General features: G+C 35.4%; 1 pseudogene; it reads left to right on the top strand.

Moving 5' to 3' along the window:
• Nucleotides 1-1,024: 1,024 nt before the first annotated feature.
• On the top strand, nucleotides 1,025-2,292 carry LOC149139585 (high mobility group B protein 15-like; annotated as a pseudogene).
• Nucleotides 2,293-25,023: the final 22,731 nt, after the last annotated feature.

Below are 25,023 nucleotides of genomic sequence, written 5' to 3'. Positions count from 1 at the left end.
GGACCAAAGACTGCAATCTTTCAGTAATTAAATTTACAATGAATGCTAGCTTGCAAGAATTAGACTCCCTTATATACAAAGAAGTAAATTGGTAAAGCTTGACAACTTCAAGATTACTTATTACCTTTTTGAAAACATACTGATCTGATTCTAACATCTTATGTTCACAACCAAAAATGTAATAAAAGCTACGAAACATAGTTAAAAAAGCATACACACAGATAACCTCGATACACATTAATGGTTAATTGATAATTGAACAATCCAACACAAAAGGCTTAAAATTCAAGCAGGCACATTAGCATTAGCAGTCACCTCCAGTAATTACAATATTTGTAGTTGAAAATTTTGAATTTGTTGATGAAAAGAATGAATGAGGTATCCCAGGCATTAACCTTATACAAACAGGTATAACCCTCACAGCTGAGTTCAGCTGGTCGAAATAAAATTCAAATACTATTTCTTGGGGAATGGCATATGCATGGGTGGCCTTTTACAAACCTGACATCAGAGATTCATCTTTGAGTATGTTAGCCCCCAAGACAAGATTCTGAAGGTTTAAATATGTAAAGTCATACCGTTTTGATTGAACTTTTTGTCTTGTGATTCATTGTTGGAGTGATATAAACTTGGATGGCCACAATGAGATGCCGCAAATCCAAATTGAAATAACACCATCGTTAGTACTAATAACACTATTGCTATTTTATGATCCTTGATGCCACAACCAGTTGGCATCATAGGGCCATAAAAAGTAAATGCAACCTGATAAAACCAAATACCTTCCAATGTAAATGTAATGCCACCTAATAAATCTAGCACAAAGCTCTTGGGAAATGCTGCTGCCAATACTGCTGAAATAATATAGAGACCCACAAGTAGCACTAGAATTTGGTGATAGTGGCCTTCAAGACCAGCATGGTTTGTAGAATGAAAGTTAAACAGGAGATACTCTACAAAAAGCGCCATTGCTGCAATGATCTCCAGCACTCCATATGGGAGAGGAAAGTCCCTGTTACGGAACATGGCCATCTCGATTAAAACACAACAGCAGAAAAACAAAAGCACTAGTAACTGCAATATAATCTGACAAGCATAACAGAAACAAACAATATTGAGAATAGTTGTAGTGATTATAGATTCAGATCTGTTTCTCATGTCTTCTTGTTGCCTACCACATGTGCTGAAGGTATCCTAATATTTTCTATTGTATTTTCAGCTGCTTTGCCTGCTCCAAGTCCTGTGTCTCACTAGAAGAATATTAATGAACCTGCCATTACACCCTCTGTTGAAGCTAAACCTCCGCTTAAGAAAAGAAAGAGAGGTTTCCACCTGACCTCAGCACCATCATTCTTCAATAGAATTTGAAGTGCTCTCTGACTTGATAACTTGATCTTGCAATTTGTTAGGTATGCTTGTTAGATTAACTATGCTTGATCCTTGACTTGGTGATATCTGCTAAGATATCCTTCCTTTTTCTTTATTGGCAGTTGATCCTATGTCATACATGGGTCATCCCGTGACTGGAGTTATTGATGGGAAATTTGAGAATGCTTATCTTATCACTGTGATGGTTGGTTCGGAGAAATTAAGAGCAGTTTTGTAAGAGATGGCGGCAGGGTTTTCTGGAGAAATTTTTTTGCAAGAACCTAGTTGCATGAACAATTATGATAATGGGGATACAACTTCAGGGGTTCCTCCTCATCAAGGTTGTAGGAGGAAGGATGAAATGAAAAAGAGGGATCACGACCATCCTAAGCCAAATAGGAGTGGTTACAATTTTTTCTTTGCTGAGCAACATACAAAATTGAAAGCATTGCATCAGGGCAAGGATAGGGAGATCAGCAAAATGATTGGAGACTCGTGGAATAAACTGACTGATGAAGCGAAAGCTGTAAGATACAAGTGAATTTCGTTTTTGTGGCTATTTAGTTAGTCTTCATTGTTGCCGGTAACAAACTAAAAATAAAATGAGTTTTGTCTTTCTCAGTATGTTATGCTGACAATCTCTGATAGATGCAGGTTTACCAGGAGCTTGGATTGAAGGATAAAGAAAGGTACAAAAGTGAAATGGAAGAATATAGAAAGAGACAAAAAGTGCTTTCCCAGGACAAGGGAATATTAGTTTCTAGAAATGAAGGCTCAATTAAAGGGCTCGAAAATCATACCGAAGTGTAGACTCAAGACCGAGGAGTGCCACTTACAACAAATGAACGTTCAAATCAAGCAGTGGATAATAATTCTGATCTGTTAAATAACCAACAACATATGCACCTAAAATTGAATTACTAGGCTTGGGAGCAAGCCAGAAATATTACAATAATAAAACTAGCAGATGTAGGTGGCTGCTAACAAACATACTGAAACACTTAATAGAATGGAAGTGGCATCTTCAGAGACATCCCAAATCCAATCTGAGGAAAATGGTCAGATGTTGAACAAGAAATCAGGGAATTTAAAATAGATGAAAACACCCTGCTTTCTGTGATACCCGACTCTTCCAATCTGAATTAATCCTACTCTTTGAGAAAACCAAGAGAAACCAGCTCTTATGATTCTGCCTTGACCTCACAATTCAACAGAAGTGAGATTGACTCAGCAAGTTCCACTTGCACATCTCACAAGTGACACTTGATCATCTGTCCATAAATACATAGGAAAGAAAACAATGTTTTTTCTTGTTTTTCACAAAATTTCACAACGAACAACCGCCAAGCGTGTCAGAGATCTAGAACCTATGGTGTTTTGTACCAAGTAGTATGACCTATATTAACGACTTTTTTTCAAGTTATTTCTGGATTCAAAGTCTTGTAATCTTGCCTACTGTTATGCACAAAAAAGGGGTTTAGATTCGACAACCCCATTTGTGAGATTTAATGAAGTTCAGCCATGTAAACGCCCCAATAGACAAAACCCTTGGTCTTTCTAAGGGTTCCATATTCTACAAAATGGACCTAGGCAATACACAACATGGGTAGGGCCTGACTTCTGTTCAAGGAAGGCAAAGACGAACTAATATCCTCGCCCTTGATTGGAAGATTTTATTTGGAGTGTCCCAGTTCACTGGAACCACTCTGACCAAAACCATAGTTGGATGAACTAGAATGACAAAATGTTCCTAACTGGCTCAGTACCCAAGAAACTGCCAGAAAATTGCCACTGCCTAATAACGACAAAGTTGATAAAGCCAGCTAAAAATTAAACTAAAAATTATGCAGTAGCACCACCACATGAATTAGCTTCCAATTTAGCCCAAAACTACTTGTCAAAGAAAGCCTACCCTTATATCAAGGACATGGGCTTATTCAAGGTGTGATGCATCAACTCTTCATGTTTATCTTTGTAAAAGTGCATTGGGGGCATTGAATTTGCACAATCCAACCCAAACCCATGTCTGATATTCACCTTCGAGGTTGTGAACCTTGTGGATATATCCATAGGAATCAACTTATGAGCTTCATAGCCTCAAAGGTGCATGCCAGACCCGGGTTTTGATGATCCTGTGCTAATTTATACGAATTTGGAGTTGGTGAAGCTCCGGGATGAAGCATTACTCCATGCTTATTAGGCACACATGCTTTCACTAACAACCCAAAACGACCTCTCAGCAACCAAAGGATCAAAGTCACTCATAGAAAGATAGTCGATAAATTAGAATTTTTAAACATGAAATTAACTATTGAATGCAAGCACTACTTACTTGAAATTGTCTTGTCCGATGAATCAGAAATGCAATCCCTGTGGTCTCAACCACCACCCATCTTTGTAATTGGATTTCTCTCAACCTAATGGACTACAAAGAATCAGAATTTTGATATAAAAAAGGGACTAAACATACCAGTGTCCATGGACGTTCTGCAAACGCTGTGGAACTTTCTTTCTGAACTCCTTAATGAACATCGGGGTTAGATTTTTAAGACGTCGGTCTTCATCGTAATGCTATCTAAATGTAGAATTACAATTTTCAAGACGAATTACTAAGCTTCTATAACTATTTTAGTTACCGAATGAGAGTAAACTTGGGCCTGAATAAGGATTAGATATCTGATTTTGGTTTGAAGTATTTCCTCTGCATCCCATCTTGAGAGGTCCTAAGAGGCTCTTTGTTATTACTGCATCTACACTAGACTTCAACGTGGAAGTTGCATTGACTTTCTATTCCTCAAAAACCTTAATGTGCCACCAAGTTTCTGAAACCCCTAACCAACCTGCATTTCCTGTGTTTTCCCTTTTAATTAAACCATAACCCAGGCAAATGTAAAGAGTATAACCTCTAGATTTTTAGACTCTTGGCCTTTTGCAATCCTAAGAACATAACATTCATAAGGGCAGAAAGACTACAAGGAAATGTAAACGTATAAATCAGGAAGAAGACACTCTAATATGATATTAGAATTGCATTTGAACATTCTCCAATTGTGTACTAATTATATTGAAAGTATACAAGATCGTTGTAAAGAACACTGAGCTGTTACATGTACTGTTAAACTACCCCAAATTTTGCAAAAAAGTGAAAGAAATGGGGAAGAGAAAAAGAAGCAAGTAAAAGGAATCATTATGATGTACTGTAAATACAACATAGAAGTCAATGGTACCTCGTGAGGGATTAGTGCGGTTGGAATAACCCTACCAGAACAAAACGACGATATGTTTAGGGTTAATGGAATAAATCAATTATTGAAATGAAGTAAACACAGATAACCACATTATCTCGTCACTACATGAAATGCCAATTTTTGTCAGTTCAACAACATCAATGCTATTGTAAAAATTAATTTTACTCCTAGGAACCAAAATTGAAACAGATAACAACGTAATGATCTGGATAGCCATAGGCCCCTTCTAATGAAAGGGCAGAAATATCAGAAGAACCAAACCCAACAAACAATTTATCTCTTACCCAAGAACATGGTAGCCACCATCATGAACAGTCCGAGAAACCAATCCCATGAGCCCCACGCTCCCCCCACCATAGACCAGGTCAATTTTTCGCCCCACCTGCACCATATGGGCATGCATGCAGAATGAAAATTCCAATTCCATCACACACAGAAAACAACAAACTCAACATATTTAAAGCCCTGCAACAATATAACTCATGACTACTATCAAAATTCTATTAGAGAATTCAAAAGCCCAATTTTCCTTTAATCAAGAAAATGCTCTGTGGCACAATATGCAGCAGCTTCAGAGACATCCCAAATCCAATCTGAGGAAAATGGTCAGATGTTGAACAAGAAATCAGGGAATTTAAAATAGATGAAAACAACAAAACAAAGATATATCACTGTTCAACCAAGGCCATACAATTTTTGCCCCTTGTGTAAATGTGTGAGTTGAACAAAACAAATGTTAGATAATATTGTTAATCGTAGATGTGTTAGGGCATAAGGAACATGTCATCTTGAGGAGTCTTTCCGGAGAGACTATTGTTCCTGACGTCCAAAATAGTAAGATGAGGGAGGTCTGTAAGAGTTGTCGGTATGGGCGCAAAAAGTGAGTTGAAGCTGAGGTCTAGCCTTGTCAGCGAGGTTAGCACTTCCCCTACAAGTCAACAAAAAACTAGAAATAGAACAAGGCTGCAACCATGGCCTTGATTTTCATTTCATCATATTTGACATGAGATACGGGTTGTAAGCGTGGATCAAAGACTACAATCTTTTAGTAATTAAATTTGCAATGAATGCTAGCTTGCAAGAATTAGACTCCCTTATATACAAAGAAGAAAATTTGTAAAGCTTGACAACTTCAAGATTACTTGTTACCCTTTTGAAAACATACTGATCTGATTCTAACATCTTATCTTCATAACCAAAAATGTAAGAAAAGCTAAGAAACATAGTTAAAAAAGCATACACACATAGATAACCTCAATACACATTAATGGTTAATTGATAATTGAACAATCGAACACAAAAGGCTTAAAATTCAAGTAGGCACATTAGCGTTAGCAGTCACCTCCAGTAATTACAATATCTGCAGTTGAAAATTTTGAATTTTCTAATGAAAAGAATGATTGAGGTATCCCAGGCATTAACCTTATACAAACAGGTATAACCCTCACAACTGAGTTCAGCTGGTTCAAATAAAATTCAGATACTATTTCTTAGGGAATGGCATATGCATGGGTGGCCTTTTACAAACCTGACATCAGAGAGTCATCTTTGAGCAGGTTATCCCCCATGGCGAAATGTGAGGAGGACTTAGGGTAATGTGATGAATTAGGGTTGCAAATGTAGTTGTACCGTAGATCACCAGGGAACAAATCGATGTCGTTGAACATTTACCAAGGTACCCTGACGTGTCACATGGGCACCCTGCCTCATCACGTGATGAGGATGTTGTGGAAGACTGGGTAAGCTACAAGTGGTCTATTAAGCCTATAAATAAAACAAGAGTGCCAAACTTAACAACATATGACAATCGAACTTAACAACATATGAAAATCGAGGAGGGTGGGCCTAGACATATATGCCATGAGACATAAACATTAAGGCTCCTAGCAAGATTTTGATGTATAAAGATAATTCTAAGTAAATAAAGGATCACAATGGCAATTGGAAAGCTTGGGATCCTTGAGACCTTTCCATACGGGTCAGACAATCTCTGTTATGAAACCAACTCAAGAAAAGATATAAAAGATAGATCAATGCCTTAGAATTGAGCCTCTTCGAGGGGGCAACCTCCTTTAAATTACATAAATGAACAATTCTTGGCTGATACAAATGAAAATACCTGCTTTCTATATATAGGAGTCTAAGGGGTCATAACATAATCAGAGCCGACATAACAATAATAATGTAAGGGCACAATAATAACAATAGTGGGCTTCTATGGGGCACAAGAGTAACAATATGGACACTACATGGGTACATCAATATAATAAGTGGGTTGTACTAATAACAATAAGGGGTTACACTAGTAGTATAGGGGCCTAATATTCCCCTCTCCTTCAAAAAGCGTTGTCCTCAACACTTGAGTAGTTCTCGATCCTTCTGTATAAAATTCTTGTTCTCCCATGTGGAATCTTCAGCAAGTAAGTTCTTGCACTTGATGAGATACTTTAAAATTGATCGATTTTGTAGTTGTCGAGTTCTTGTTTCTGTAACTACTCCAGGTTCCAATATGATTTTTCCTTCCTCTTCAATTTCTGGCAATATTGTTTGAATTGGGATATTTTGCAACTTTTGAATGAGTGGCCATACTTCTTTGTCCTTCTTCCATTCATCCCTTTCTTCATTTATCCAATCTAGTTCGATAATAAAAATAGCACAAAACAATGCTTCCACATCCACATCCTTGAAGAGTCTTCCCATTCGGTAAGGTCGCCATTTTTTAAGTGCATGTAGTATTGCCAAAATTTCCTTCTCATAAATAGCTTGCTTTAGATGTAGTAGTAAAAATACCCAGTCACCTACATCAAAACATTTTTCACTATGATGTTGATCTACCTGTTGTTTCATTTGATTTTGCATCAAAGTGATGTTATCCTTTAAAAGTTGGAGAACCTGTTGTTGATGCTCGATGTGATCTTTCACTGCTTGAACCTTTTTCTTCTTGATATGTCCTTCTATTTTTACAATTTGAGGAGTGGTAATTTCTTCCAATCCTTTACAAGATATGGTCAGATTCATTTCTTGACGCTCGATGTGATCTTTCACTTCTTGAACATTTTTCTTCTTGATATGTCCTTCTATTTTGATAGTTTGAGGAGTGGTAATTCCGACCAATGAATTACAAGATATGGTTGGATTCATTTCTTCTTTCTCTGGGGTTGGGTCTTGGCATATATCCTCTTCCTTTGATGTTTCTTGATTCTTTTCTTCCTCCTCTTCATACTCTATGTAAAATAATTTCTTCTCATCACACTTATGACCTTTAGTGCATTTGCTATCACAATTGTAACAAAGCCCTTTTTCTCTTTTTTCTTCCAATTGTTGTGGTGTAACCCTTGTAGGTTGTGGAAGGCTAGGAGAAAAAACACTTCGATCTTTATAGTTGTGAGGGGTAGACTTCCTTGTTGCCATAATTTTACTTTCCAATATGTCACAAAGCCCTTTTACTCTTTCCAATTGTTGTGGTGTTGCTCTAAAGAAGGTGTTGCTCTTTGTATCCTCATAATGTGCTATCATTTCATCCGTGAGAATTGACCACATAACAAGTTGTTTACGAGAACAAAGCCATTTATACCATAAAAATTTATCTAGTTATAAATATGAAGATGCAATACATACCTTTTGTAACAGTGGTACACCATGTAGATCAAAATATTGCTCCATCTGAAGTATCTAATTTACCGGATCCTTGCCATCAAACTTCCTCATCTTACTTTTTCTTGATTTTAGGACCTCAATCTTAAAATGACTGTAACTCTGTAATTGGGGATATTTAAGTTCTGAAATTTCTACCTGTAGTAGTCCTTTGTGTCCTCTTTCCAATGCCACCAATATGATCCAAATTGGATTCTCCAAGAAAGAGTTATGCACAATCTCCCAGGATGACCTGATTATAGACCTTTCCAAAAGAGCGAACTTGTATGAAGCACCACGTGTCAATTTTTCGACCTCTGGTTCTGGAAAAGATATACAAGAAACTACAGTCCATCCACTTTCTATACCTTCTTACGAAATTTCAATCAAATGCTCAAAGAGAAAGTTATGATGATTTTCCCTAGGTCACCTGTTTGGAATGTAATTCAGGAGTCTATAAAAAGACAAACTTCCTCATATCATATCTCTGCAAATATAGTGCAAAAAGCTCTGAAATTTGGACCTAAGATTAAGCGCGATTTCTTCTTAAATGGGTTTTTTTTCAACTTTTGAAACATCGTAGCAAAAAGGTTATAGCTAATATGCCACAATGACCCGTTTGGAGCAGTAAATCCCTAGAATCCAAACCTCTAATACCAAATGTTATGAAACCAGCTCAAGAAAAGATAGAAAAGATAGATCAATGCCTTATAATTCAGTGTCTTCGAGGGGGAAACCTCCTTTACATTACATAAATGAACAATTCTTGGATGATACAAATGAAAATACCTCCTTTCCATACATAGGAGTCTAAGGGGTCATAATATAATCAGAGCCGACATAACAATAATAATGTAAGGGCACAATAATAACAATAGTGGGCTTCTATGGGGCACAAGAGTAACAATATGGGCACTACATGGGTACATCAATGTAATAAGTGGGTTGTACTAATAACAATAAGGGGTTACATTAGTAGTATAGGGGCCTAACAATCTCCATTAACAACCTCTACAGTAGATGCAACGTATCCTTACAACCTGTCAACCAGCTCAAGGCCTGCTTGCTCTGAGGGACTACTTTACCAAACTAATGGCCCTTAGTTCTTATTGAGCTATGCAGAACTGAATTCAATAGCTAGGATCTTCTGGACTTGCAGTTAAGCGATTACATGATTTGGAAAGATTCGCATTCATGATTTCCGCTGAATCTCGTCGAGAGCATGTAGTTGAAAAGATATCCTATAATTTTATAAAAGAAGACAATTTCTAAAGAAAGTGCGTTCAATCTACGAAAATATTTCCACATGCATTTTTGACAAATGTCATTGAATAAGGTTATAAGTTTTATTTCCTATCATTTGTGCCATAGCCATATCTTTTCGTGGCTCCACCTCTCTTCAGTTCCCAACATCGAAGCAACAAGCAGGTCCAAGTCCAGGTCAATTTCATTTCATCTCCCAACCCGGGTTCATTCAGGCATCCTATCCAACTTCTAAAGTCGCCTTTTTGGAGAGCTTCCATGACATCCAATAGGTTGCAGTGAGGTGAGAGGGCTTTTGAGTTGGGGCGAGCGGTGAGCAATCCAACAATGTAGGAGAGGGGAACCAGATCCCCTGAGGCAGTGATTGTTCCTCTGAGAGGCAAGTTGAGTGTGATGTTACAGTAGCCCTATATTAAGGTGTTTGTTTGAACCAACAAGGGTGCCTTTGTGTCTTCTACAGGCAGGCACAAACGTTCCTTCCCCAGGTATCCAAGGTAGCATCCTCGCCCGTTTGAAGTCACTCTTTTTCTCTTTGTCCTGTAAGAACGTATTCTCTTAAAGCAATTTGGATCTGTTCTAGCCAAGCAGCTCTCTATGGTTATTTACTAGCTCAACGCGTTTAGTTTCTAGGCAGTGAAAGTCATCTCTTCTCTGTAGCCACCAAGGATTCTCTCTACCCAAACAACGAAGGCTACCTGTGGAACCCTGTGGCTACCAACGTGCTGGTCATGCAGCAAAGTCCACCTAAGCCAAGTGGTGCTCTAACAGAGTCCAAAAGTCAATTCGCTAGAGGTTCAGGAGTTCAGTTTGGACCAGTGAAACCTCAATGGGGCAAAAAGGGCATTCTAAGCTACGTTCGGTGGCTTGTTTCCTCTTCCTAAGGTTGTTTAAGGCAACATGTCACCCTAATTCTACCCTGAGATTGTTTGAGACTGCGGACGAGCACTTGTCAACTTTTGTGGTAGTGAATACTTATTTTGGGTTCACACAGGCTAGTTGGAATCTGTATATAGGATCAGAGCGAGGCCCTATACTCACCTTTCTTGGAAGAAAAAGGAAGTCATTGCAATTGACAGATCATCTAAGAAAAATTAAGGAGAAAGAACTTGGCAGCAGATTCTCTTGGAACCTAACTTGTAACAGCCGCATTCTGGTATTTTAGGTTGAAGGACATAGTCAAGTATAAGCTCGTAACAGGAAGTTATTTAGAGCTCACATACCAAATCATGCAAAAGTGGCTGGCTCCTGGCACAGAGCCATTCACGCAGTGGTGGCTCCCAGTGCAAAGACATTCACGCAAATGGCAACATAGACGACAGGTAGCCGTGGTGGTGCTTCTCTGCCACTTGTGTTGCTGGTGCTTACTCAGGTGGTGGTGCTTTCTCCTCTACTTGTGCTGTTGGTGCATACTGTTGCTGTTGAAATCATGGCATGCCAAATGATCAAATTGCTGCTGCTGCTGCTGCCCCTGTTGTTTATATTCTTGAGGCCCTCCTATCTGGATTTGAAGGAAGTAGAAGCAGCAACACTCACATGCAATAGATGTGTGGTGAAATTGCCATGTGGGTAGGCAGGAACCTGCAGATGCTTATATGTTCATATATACCAGCATGTTCCTGAGAGCTGAGCTAACATTTAATTTCCTCACATAATGCTAACATTAGTTGTAGTAGGATTTACAAGTTTGAAAATATCACACAAACAAAAATAACCTATTGTTTTAGCTTCGGTCCAGCTTCGGTCCTCAGGAAGAGGCCAAATAACATGATAAACTAATATGTTTCTAAGACCTTTGTTTATCGCTAATAAGCTCGAAGTAAAAACTGCTTAAACAATGCTATCTCCTTTGTTTCGATTACTATAGTCCATGCCTGAGGGAAGGGACTAAAAAAGTCTTAGACAACAATAATCTTATAAAGATTTAACAACAAAGATCGGAAGGCTTAAATAAAATTATTCCTCAAAAGCTTCAACAACAGGGATCCCAATAAAAAGGTTGTACCCATGCTTCCACCATCAAATGGCTAGCATCTTGACTTATCGATGATAATGTAATAGAGAAACAAAATTTTATAATGTAACATATAAACAAAATTTTATAAAGAAAATAAAGGGTAAAATAATAAATGAAAAAAATATTAAAAAAATAAATGTTAAATATTTAATTTTTAGTATTAAAAATATTAAATTAAAAATAACATTATAAGTAAGAACGGATAATTTTATATTTTAAAAATTGTTTTTGTTTGGTTAAAAGTTGGTTTTTCTAAAGAAATAAGTTAATAGCCTAAGACTTAAAAGCATATGGCAAAAGTGAAATCTTATCTTTTGATGGACCACCAGGATAACTCCATGTGGTGGTTTTCCTCAAATAATAGTGATCAATCAACCTGTCACAAATGGCTCACTGTTGATTTGACAAACACATTATGACCGATTTTGCCAATATATATATATATATATATATATATATATATATATATATATATATATATATATATATATATATATATATCTATATATATATATATATATATATCTATATATATATACATACATATATATATATATATATACATATATATATATATATATATATATATATATATATATATATATATATATATATATATATATATTGTCCTGTAAGAACATATTCTCTTAAAGCAATTTGGATATGTTCTAGCCAAGCAGCTCCCTATGGCTATTTACTAGCTCAACGAGTTCAGTTTCTAAGCAACGAAAGTCATCTCTTCTCTATAGCCACCAAGGATTCCCTCTACCCAAACAATGAAGGCTACTTGTGGAACCCTATGGCTACCAACGTGCTGGTCATGTAGCAAAGTCCACCTAAGATAAGTGGTGCTCTAACCGAGCCCAATAGTCAATTCGCTAGAGGTTCAGGAGTTCAGTTTGGGCTAGTGAAACCTGAACGGGGCAGAAAGGGCATTCTAAGCTACGTTCAGTGGCTGGTTTCCTCTTCCTAAGGTTGTTTAGGGCAACATGTCACCCTAATTTCACCCTGAGACTGTTTGAGATTGCGGACGAGCACCTGTCAACTTCTGTGGTACCAAATACTTATTTTGGGTTCACACAGGCCAGTTGAAATCTTTATATAGGATCAGAGCGAGGCCCTATACTCACCTTTCTTGGAAGAAAAAGGCAGCCGCTGCAATTGACAAATCATCTAAGCGAAATTAAGGAGAAAGAACTTGGCAGTAGACTCTCTTGGAACCTAACTTGTAACAACCACATTCTGGTATTTTAGGTTGAAGGACATAGTCAAGTATAAGCTGATAATAGGAAGTTATTTAGAGCTCACATACCAAATCACGTAGTAGCGATTGGCTCCTGGCGCGGAGCCATTCACGTAGTGGTGGCTCCCAGTGTAGAGCCATTCACGCAAATGGCAGCATAGGCGACAGGTAGCCATGGTGGTGCTTCTCTGCTACTTGTGTTGCTGGTGCCTACTCAGGTGGTGGTGCTTTTTGTGCTACTTGTGCTGCTAGTGCATACTGTTGTTGTTAAAATCATGGCATGCCAAATGATCAAACTGCTGCTGCTGCCCGTGCTGCGTGTATTCTTGAGGCCCTCCTATCTGGATTTGAAGGCAGTAGAAGCAGCAACACTCACATGAAATAGATGTGTGGTGAAATCGCCATGTGGGTAGCCAGGTGTAGCAAGGAAACTGTGGATGCTTATATGTTCATATATCCCAGCATGTTCCTGAGAGCTGAGCTAACATTTAATTTCCTCACATAATTTCATCACATAATGCTAACATTAGTTGCGGTAGGATTTACAAGTTTGAAAATATCACACAAACAAAAATAACCTATTGTCTTAGCTTCGGTCCAGCTTCTGTCCTCAGGAAGAGGCCAAATAACACGATAAACTAATATGTTTCTAAGAACTTTTTTTATCACTAATAAGCCCGAAGTAAAAACTTCTCAAATAATGCTATCTCCTTCGTTTTCAATTACTATAGTCCATGCCTGAGGGCAGGGACTAAAAAAGGCTTAGACAACAATAATCTTATAAATATTTAACAACAAAGATCGGAAAGCTTAATTAAAAATATTCCTCAAAAGCTTCAACAACAGGGATGCCAACAAAAAGGTTGTACCCGTTCTTCCACCATCAAATGGCTAGCATCTTGACTTATCGATGATAATGTAACAGAGAAACAAAATTTATAAAGAAAATAAAGGGTAGAATAATAAATGAAAAAATATTAAAAAAATAAATGTTAAATATATAATTTTTAGTATTAAAAATATTAAATTAAAAATAACATTATAAGTAAGAACGGATAGTTTTATATTTAAAAAATTGTTTTCGTTTGGTTAAAAGTTTGTTTATCTAAAGAAATAAGTTAATAGCCTAAGACTTAAAAGCATATGGCAAAAGTGAAATCTTATTTTTTTATGGACCACCAGGATAATTCCACGTGGTGGTTTTCCTCAAGTAATGGTGATCAATCAACCTATCACAGATGGCTCACTGTTGATTTGACAAACACATTATAACAAATTTTGCCAATATATATATATATATATATATATATATATATATATATATATATATATATATATATATATATATATATTTTCCTGTAAGAACATATTCTCTTAAAGCAATTTGGATCTGTTCTAGCCAAGCAGCTCTCTATGGTTATTTACTAGCTCAACGAGTTTAGTTTCTAGGCAGTGAAAGTCATCTCTTCTTTGTAGCCACCAAGGATTCTCTCTACCCAAACAACGAAGGCTACCTGTGGAACCCTGTGGCTACCAACGTGTTGTTCATGTAGCAAAGTCCACCTAAGACAAGTGGTGCTCTAACCGAGTCCAAAAGTCAATTTGCTAGAGGTTCAGGAGTTCAGTTTGGACCAGTGAAACCTTAATGGGGCAGAAAGGGAATTGTAAGCTACGTTCATTGGCTGGTTTCCTCTTCCTAAGGTTGTTTAGGGCAACATGTCACCCTAATTCCACCCTGAGACTGTTTGAGACTGCGACGAGCACCTGTCAACTTTTATGGTAGCGAATACTTATTTTGGGTTCACACAGGCCAGTTGAAATCTATATATAGGATCAAAGCGAGGCCTTATACTCACCTTTCTTGGAAGAAAAAGGTAGTCGCTGCAATTGACAAATCATCTAAGCAAAATTAAGGAGAAAGAACTTGGCAGCAGACTCTCTTGGAACCTAACTTGTAACAGCTGCATTCTAGTATTTTAGGTTGAAGGACATTGTCAAGTATAAGCTCGTAACAGGAAGCTATTTAGAGCTCACATACCAAATCATGCAGTAGTGGTTGACTCCTGGCACAGAGCCATTCATGCAGTGGTGGCTCCCGGTGCAAAGCCATTCACACAAATGGCAGCATAGGCGATAGGTAAACATGGTGGTGCTTCTCTGCTACTTGTGTTGTTGGTGCCTACTCAGGTGGTGGTGCTTTCTCTACTACCTGTGCTGCTAGTGCATACTGTTTCTGTTAAAATCATGGCATGCCAAATGATAAAACTGCTGTTGTTTCCCGTGTTGTTTGTATTCTTGAGGCCCTCCTATCTGGATTTGAAGGAAGTAGAAGCAGCAACACTCACATGCAATAGATGTATGGTGAAATCGCCATGTGGGTATCCAGGTGTAGCTAGGAACCTGCGGATGCTTATATGCTCATATATACCAGCATGTTCCTAAGAGTTGAGCTAACATTTAATTTCCTCACATAATTTGCTCGCATAATGCTCACATTAGTTGGTAGGATTTATAAGTTTGAAAATATCACACAAACAAAAATAACATATTGTTTTAGCTTCAGTCCAGCTTCGGTCCTCAGGAAGAGGCCAAATAACACGATAAACTAATATGTTTCTAAGAACTTTGTTTATCGCTAATAAGCCTGAACAAAAAACTGCTCAAATAATGCTATCTCCTTCGTTTTCGATTATTATAGTCCATGCCTGGGGGCAGGGACTAAAAAAGGCTTAGACAACAATAATCTTATAAAGATTTAACAACAAAGATCGGAAAGCTTAAATAAAAATATTCCTCAAAAGCTTCAACAACAGGGATCCCAATAAAAAGGTTGTACCCGTGCTTCCACCATCAAATGGCTAGCATCTTGACTTATTGATGATAATGTAACAGAGAAACAAAATTTTATAAAGCAAATAAAGGGTAAAATAATAAATGAAAAAAATATTAAAAAAAAATATTAAATATTTAATTTTTAGTATTAAAAATATTAAATTAAAAATAACATTATAAGTAAGAACGGATAATTTTATATTTTAAAAATTGTTTTTGTTTGGTTAAAAGTTGGTTTATCTAAAGAAATAAGTTAATAGCCTAAGACTTAAAAGCATATGGCAAAAGTGAAATCTTATCTTTTTATGGACCACCAGGGTAATTCCACGTGGTGGTTTTCCTCAAATAATGGTGATCAATCAACCTGTCACAGATGGCTCACTGTTGGTTTGACAAACACATTATAACATATTTTTCACACACACACACACACACACACAGATATATATATATATATATATATATATATATATATATATATATATAGAGAGAGAGAGAGAGAGAGAGAGAGAGAATCCTGTAAGAACATATTCTCTTCAAGCAATTTGGATCTGTTCTAGCCAAGAAGCTCTCTATGGTTATTTACTAGCTCAACGAGTTCAGTTTCTAGGAAGTGAAAGTCATCTCTTCTCTGTAGCCACCAAGGATTCTCTCTACCCAAACAACGAAGGCTACCTGTGGAACCCTGTGGCTACCAATGTGCTGGTCATGCAGGAAAGTTCACCTAAGACAAGTGGTGCTCTAACCAAGTCCAAAAGTCAATTCGCTAGAGGTTCAGGAGTTTAGTTTTGACCAGTGAAACCTCAACGGGGCAGAAAGGGCATTCTAAGCTACGTTCGGTGGTTGGTTTCCTCTTCCTAAGGTTGTTTAGGGCAACAGGTCACCCTAATTCTGCCCTGAGACTATTTGAGACTGCGAACGAGCACCTGTCAACTTCTGTGGTAGCGAATACTTATTTTGGGTTCACACAGGCTAGTTGAAATCTGTATATAGGATCAGAGCGAGGCCCTATACTCACCTTTCTTGGAAGAAAAAGGCAGCCCCTGCAATTGACAGATCATCTAAGAAAAATTAAGGAGAAAGAACTTGGCAACAGACTCTCTTTGAACCTAACTTGTAACAGCCACATTCTGGTATTTTAGGTTGAAGGACATAGTCAAGTATAAGCTCGTAATAGGAAGTTATTTAGAGCTCACATACCAAATCACAGAGTAGTTGCTGGCTCCTGGCACAGAGCCATTCACGCAGTGGTGGATCCTGGTGCAGAGCCATTCACGCAAATGGCAGCATAGGCGACAGGTAGCCGTGGTGGTGCTTCTCTGCTACCTGTGTTGTTGGTGCTTACTCAGGTGGTCGTGCTTTCTCTGCTACTTGTGCTGCTGGTGCATACTGTTGCTGTTAAAATCATGGCATGCCAAATGATCAAACTGCGACTGCTGCCCGTGCTGTTTGTATTCTTGAGGCCCTCCTATTTGGATTTGAAGGCAGTAGAAGCAGCAACACTCACATGCAATAGATGTGTGGTGAAATCACCATGTGCGTAGCTAGGTGTAGCCAGGAACCTGTGGATGCTTATATGTTCATATATAGCAGCATGTTCCTGAGAGCTGAGCTAACATTTAATTTCCTCACATAATTTGCTCACATAATGCTAACATTAGTTGCGGTAGGATTTACAAGTTTGAAAATATCACACAAACAAAAATAACCTGTTGTTTTAGCTTCGGTCCAGCTTCGGTCCTCAGGAAGAGGCCAAATAACACGATAAACTAATATGTTTGTAAGAACTTTGTTTATCGCTAATAAGCCTGAAGTAAAAACTGCTCAATAATGCTATCTTCGTTTCGATTACTATAGTCCATGCCTAAGGGCAGGGACTAAAAAAGGCTTGGACAACAATAATCTTATAAAGATTTAACAACAAAGATCGGAAAGCTTAAATAAAAATATTCCTCAAAAGCTTCAACAACAGGGATCCCAATAAAAAGGTTGTACCCGTGTTTCCACCATCAAATGGCTAGCATCTTGACTTATCGATGATAATGTAACAGAGAAACAAAATTTTATAAAGCAAATAAAGGGTAAAATAATAAATGAAAAGAATATTAAAAAAATAAATGTTAAATATTTAATTTTTAGTATTAAAAATATTAAATTAAAAATAACATTATAAGTAAGAATGGATAATTTTATATTTTAAAAATTGTTTTTGTTTGGTTAAAAGTTGGTTTATCCAAAGAAATAAGTTAATAGCCTAAGACTTAAAAGCATATGGAAAAAGTGAAATGTTATCTTTTTATGGACCACCAGGATAATTCCACATGGTGGTTTTCCTCAAATAATGGTGATCAATCAACCTATCACAGATGGCTCACTGTTGATTTGACAAACACATTATTTCTCTCTTTCACCATTGGGATATTTCTCTCTTATAGTGAGGGGAAGACGAGCCAACTCTTGGGATATTTTTTTCTTTCTAAGTCACTACATGTATATGTTAATGTCAATTGAAATCTCTTGGCTTTGATATCAAATTGAAGAGTATTTCGCGATCTCACCTCCGATTACAACATGAAAAAAGGAAATGAACTATGAATTTGAAACCTTCATTCCATTCCTTTCGATGTTTGTTATCCCATTAGTCGAGCTCAAGTGAATCGAACTTAGTCCTTTTGACGGGTTCTTTGTCACTAAAACCTTTGTTTTGTACCTTTTGATGGTGGTTCTCATGGTGGCTGTGCATTCCTTATAGTTGAGGTCTAGATATTTCAAGAGGGCCCCTTTCCATACAAGTGGTTCACAAGTGTGAATCAGTGCATTAGCATAAGCCTTAGAAAAACATAAAAGAGCGAACTCACCTAATGTTTCATTAAATCTTCAAATGTGGTATTTTACATATATAACCACTTTGAAGGAGGTTATGAGGCCATTGATTACAACATGGACATGAATTTCCTTGAACTACAATTCAAATCCACGTTCAAACCAAAGTTACACTTTGTTATATCTATTCACTGAGTTGTTCTACAAGTGAATCCGATATTGAATTTGACAACATTTTAATTCTTTGAAGTTAATCTGAAACAAAATTGGAAGTTGATACTCAATTGCATACCTTTTCAGATGCTAATATATATCTCCATATTTGGAAATAGTAGCAACTCCAGATCTCTTGAAATACTATCCATCCCTTGAGAAGACATAGTGAAAACAGAGTACACTAGGGTGCCATTTTTAAGGCATTGCTCATGGCTTGCACTAAATGTTAAGCCTGATTTAATCTAAACATACAAAGGACCTTTAACATTTAGAGGTTGTGTGAAAATAATTTTTATCACAAAAAGTGATGGGTGGAAAAATCAATTTATTGTTTTTATTGTTGATCTCATGCTAAGTGGAATAGAGAATTATCTAGAATACTCAAGGAAAATTGAGTGTACATTGATCTTCAATTATTTTTGTGATGTCATTTATGATAGCCATATTAAACTTATGAAAATGACAACAAATAAAGAAGCATTAAATTTTTATTGCTACTTTCATAAGTGAAGATGTGAGTTAGCATATTTGGTCTATTAAAAAAAATTGGACTCATTTGAAGAAGTTGAAATATGTATATGATTTATATTCAAATTTCAGAAATGAAGCTAATTCGTTTTTCTATGAAGCTCTTCATCCTTGAAATGAGAGATAATGATATCATGGCTTTATCTTCCAAAATTAAAGGCATCATGCACTATGTTGATGCTATTGGTGTGAATATAGACATTTCTCTCATAAACTTCATTGAGGCTCTCTTCTCCCCACGTTCTCACTATCTTGAGTCACTTCAAGCTAGTTGACAACTAAGATCTTTTGATTTAATTAACTCCTTGTTGGAAAAAATTGTAGAATGTGAAAAGGATTCTCAGAAGAAGACAACTCAATTCATTAGAAGAATTGTTTTCCTTACTAAAAAATGAAAGAATCAATCACATGATTTACTAGAGCATATTGCAGTGAGAAGTGAACAAAAGGAAGAATTTTAGAAGTAGTGCATAGGAAAATCAAAGCCAAATGTCTAATTTTTACTATGTTTATTGTAGTAAGAATTGGTATTAAGAAAAAACATGCAAAATCTCATGAGATAAGATTAAAGACAAGTAGTAACACAAGGAAGACAAAGGTAAAGTCTCTAAATCAGCTCATTTCGTTTTTTCTCATTAAAATATTGATATAAAGAAATATTTATGAAAACTTAGTTTTAGTTTGAGTCTTAGAGAGATGCCCTATTGCTTAACATCCGGGCTACTTAAGTTATGAATTTCTAGAAATATTTTCTGAAAGATTGAATGGTAATGTAAATGGTGAAGTGTATATTGTAAATAAATATAATTTCGAACTTGCAATATTTGGAACTATCATGCTCAAAATACATGGATTCACATATTTCAATCTTTTATGATTTGAGTTGTGAAAAAATTGTTTCTTGTTCACATTTGACAACAAGCCCATTCTATTTGCATATGTCGATGGAAGATTTGAAATGAGGAGGAACATAGACTTGCAATATTTGGGACTATCATGCTCAAATTACATGGATTCTCATATGCTCAAATTACATGGATTCTCATATTTTAATTTTTTATGATTTGAGTTGTGAAAAACTTACGGTCTCTTGTTCACATTTGACAACGGGCCCATTCCATTTACATATGTCGATGGAAAATTTGAAATGAGGAGGAACATAGTCTTCCTAATGAGATGGGATGATGAGAAATTGTTGAAATGGGAGGGCACATAATCATACACATGTTTCTCACTCTGCTAAAAGTACATTGGCTTCTGGGATTTTGTGGTATACTGGATTTGTCTTGCAGTCAAACTCACGATGTCTGAAAGTGACAAGCTAGCGGCTGGGCCATCCTAGACTGGAACGTGTATAACACGCAATGGACATCTGCTCGATACTTCTGATTGACCATCTTGACTTTTTTTTCTATATTTTAAACCTCAAAATTATGTAGAAAGCACTGACCATCCATCCATATGTGAAAGATTGCAGCTGTGAAATATAATGGATTTCTGTTTCATTGACTTTATATTTGAAACCCCGGCCTGGAATTCTGGAGGTTGCAGGGATCCCGGAATGTAACATAGGCAACCTGGCAAACATCGTATTTGAGCTTCTTAGCCCCCAGGCTTTTCCAAAACACGATCCAAGGGTTCACGTTGGGATTATCATCATTATTTAGCAGAACAGACGCGGATTCAGCGCTATCCCACACACCTAACCCTATTATCTGCTTCCCGTCCAGAGACTCATAGAAGGAGGACGATAATATACCCTTGAGCCGAACGAAGTAGGACTTCAGTATGGCCAGGCAGCTGTAGGAAATCATATCCTGTATCTTCGAGCTTGCCGTGTAGATTCTTCTGAGGCTAACAATGTCTCCCAGGGATAACTGAGCAAAGGGAACCCCTCTGCTTATTTCCCGTGAAGTCAACCGGAACCAACCGGAGTCCACTATTTTGACTGCGCTGGTCATCCCCTTTGTGAATGCTGCTGCCTGATTATCATAACAGATCAATTAGTCAGGTCCTAGATTTTTTCTCATCCAATAAAATGCTAAACTTATAAAATGTTAAACTTAGGTTGATTGGAGATTTCAGAAATCTAAAGTTAATCTAAAAAAATTACCTCAGGTAGATTCAACCCAAGCCCATTGGCAATGGATTCCCCTTTCGAGACAGCAAACACAGCAACCTGCACATACAATATAATAAATTAGTAGAAGGCCGTCTCTGATCTGAAAACTAGAAAAACTGAAAATATTAATATAAATTCATCTAACTCGACCAAAGATTAAATGGTATCAAATCTCTTCATACGTTAACCTTCCTATAATGCTAGATCACATTTGTTGTTCGCATACACATACCCATGATTGCTCGAGGCTCTTCAGAATGGCGACGTCAATGTTGTTTCCTTTTTCTAGCAGAGCGGCCACTCTGGCCATCTGGGTAACCGCGTCCTGAATGTCGCAGCCATGTTGCGGCTCGTATATGGCGAATGAAATCAACATTCTGCTTTGAGATTGGGTTTGCTGCGGCTGGTTACAGGAGGAAGGGGGAGTCATCATTTTGGTTCATGGACGGGAGGGGATGATCTGTTTATGGGGTGTGTTCTACGTTGATGACGATCATTGGCGCGACAAAAGCGACATGGCACGTGTTTAAACCACCTCGATCCATCGCTTGAACGCATTATGCCATTTCCGACCACGGCAAATAGTTTGACTGTAGTGAAAATAAAGATCCCACATTGGTCGTACGAATTCGAATTTTCTAATCCTTATATGGGGACAACAAACGGACCGGAAGAGTCCACGTTGATCATAAGAGTAATGGTAAGGAGGCCAAACTAGGGATAACGGGACCACCGTTAGTCAATCATCATTGACGGTGTGTTCGAGAATGTTAGGGTTAAGGGTAGGTACTTAGTTTTATGATAGGCTTAATTGTTTAAATAGTTAAAAAAATAAGCTTAAAAAATTATAAGTCTAATAATGTTTTGGTTCCGTTTATACAAAATTATTTTAATTATAAATTATGATAGGCTTAATTGTTTAAATACTTAAAAAAAAGCTTAAAAAATTGTAAGTATAATAATGTTTTAGTAACACAATTTGAAGATTTTGAAGGCGCTCGAGAATGTTAGGGTTAAGGGTCGGTAGTTGGTTTTATGATGGGCTTAATTGTTTAAATCGTTAAAAAATAAGCTTAAAAAATTATAAGTATAATAATGTTTTGGTTCCGTCTATACAAAATAATTTAACTAATAAAAAATGATAGACTTAATTGCTTAAATAGCAAAAAAAAAAAGAAACTTAAAAGATTATAAGTATAATAATGTTTTAGTAACACAATTTAAAGATTTTGAAGATGAATGCATTTATGGAAAAGTAGATATATAGGATTTAATTGTTTAAATAGTTAAAAAAATAAGTTTAAAAAATTCTAGTATATTTGTTTCAACGTATAAGTATAATAATATTTAAATAACACAATTTAAAGATTTTGGAGATGAATGTATTTATGGACGAGTAGATATAATTTATAGGAAATTTAAAATTGAAAATAATAAATAAATTTTATAGTGGGAATAATTGATCATCTTTACTCAATTATCTTGAGTGTTAGGGTGGAGCTATTCGTAGTAAGTTATTTTAGGGTGGAGCCATTCGTAGTAAGTTATTTTAATATAATGTTTATACAAAGTGATTTTACATTTTAAGATTTTTTAATTTATGATATTATTTTAATTGTTTAAATAGTTTGAAAGATAAGATTAAAAATAATAGCATGTTTAAATTATGTTTTGTAATACACAATAAAATTTAATAACAAAAATTAAAAGCATTGAAAACAAGCAACTTATATTAATAAATTAAATTATTTTAATTGTTTAAATAGTTTGAAAAATAAGATTAAAAAAAATTACATGTTTAAATTATGTTTTGTAATGCACAATAAAATCTAATAACAAAATTTAAAGGCATTGAAAACAAGAAATTTATATAAATAAATTTGATGAATATAATTATGATCAAGTACATCCGATAGGAATTGAACACTGAAAATATTATATATATTTTAAATGGAATAACTAGACTATCCTTACTCAACTTTGGGTTGAGGGGTATTTGGTTATTTTAATGTATTAATGTAGTATCTGTATAAAGTTATTTTACATTTAAAATTTTTAGAATAATGTTGTGATTGTTTAAATAGTTAGAAAAATAAGACAAAAAATTATCGCATGTTTAAATTATGTTTTGTAATGTAATAAAATTTTAATAATGAAATTTAAAAGCCTTGAAAACAAACAACATATATTAATTGTTATGAAATTAACATATTTATAATAAAGTAGATATGTTTCATAGAAAATATAAAATTTAAAATATTAAATATATTTAAAATATATTAAGGATATGAATATTTTATTTTGAAAAGCTAAAGTTTTAATAATGAAATTTAAAGGCATTGAAAACCAACCATTTATGTTAATTGTTATAAAATTAATGTATTTATAATAAAGTAGATATGATTCAAAATGTATTTAAAATTGAAAATATTAAATATATCTTGAAATACAAAGAAAATGAATTTTTTATTTTGGAAAGTTAAAAAAAATAAAAGTAAACTTTTTAAAATTCTAGCAATTTTATTTTTATTTTTTAAGTATTAAAATATAAATAAATTTCATATACTAATTTAATATCATATTTAATAAAAATCTTAAAACATTATTATTTATTATTATAATAAATATTTAAAAAATAATATATATTCTAATAGTCATATTTTTTTAATAATATAATAACAAGATGTATTTAAATAATTTTTACAAATAACTAATATGATAATTAGGTTTTGAAAAATTGATTATAAATTTATGTAAGATTGGATTACACTTCATCAACTTTATAAATTTATATAACATTGGAGTTAACTCAACTAAATTTATAAATTTAAGTAAAATTGGAGTATATTTCACTTACTTTCAACTTCTAAGTCTTCTCTTCTACTTTGGGTTGTGCTTGCAATCCATGTTATATGTTGTTATATCAAAGCATGTAAACAACAAGGAGCAACACTAAGCACTATTCAAAATCTCTCTTTGGAGTTTTAAATTTATTCTCTCTTTAAAATTTGCAAAGTTTCCTTATGTATTGCTTAACACATTAAGGTTGTGGTTAGAAACTCTAATTGCTACAAATTTCTAGGTGTAAATACACACAAGGTCATAGCTTACGAGAAGTAAGAACCTTGTAATGTAACATTGGATATGGAAAATGTCTATGCATATTCATGCATACATATTAATTCAAACAAAACTACACATGTATCTAGTACATGTCATCACATGTGTTGGAAAAAGACTATTTTCCATGTAGGCCTCCTCCAATTAGGCCAACCCTTGCAAACTAACATCATGGCATGCAACATTTCTTATAGGGTTAAAGGTTAGAGACTTAAGACGTCAATATTATTTGATGTAAAAAATTTCATGTGCACTAAGTTTTCTAGTTCACAAGCATGCTCTAATGCGTGTACCCATCCATTGCAATATTCTATGGTTGATAAAATGGACACACATATTCAATTCAATTGTGTTAGTGCATACTTCAACATTTATATCCACTGCCCAACATATTATGTGGTATTTTTTAATGTTACATATGCCATGCATCCCATTATCTTGAGAATTATAATGAAACTCTAATTAGTTTCATAGAAATATTATGACACACCCACAACATAGACAAGAAACAAAAAAAATAAAGACAAACTTAAGAATCTTAAAAAATTAAACTTTAATCTTATAAATAAAATTTTGTATTATAAATGCCATACATTATTCGGAACAAACAATT

The sequence above is a fragment of the Pinus tabuliformis genome, chromosome X (genome assembly GCF_031772625.1).
Source record: "Pinus tabuliformis cultivar Carrire ecotype Pingquan chromosome X, CPIR1, whole genome shotgun sequence".
Taxonomy (NCBI): domain Eukaryota; kingdom Viridiplantae; phylum Streptophyta; class Pinopsida; order Pinales; family Pinaceae; genus Pinus; species Pinus tabuliformis.
Note: the sequence above shows the minus strand (reverse complement) of the source record. Positions and strands in the feature narration are given on the sequence as shown.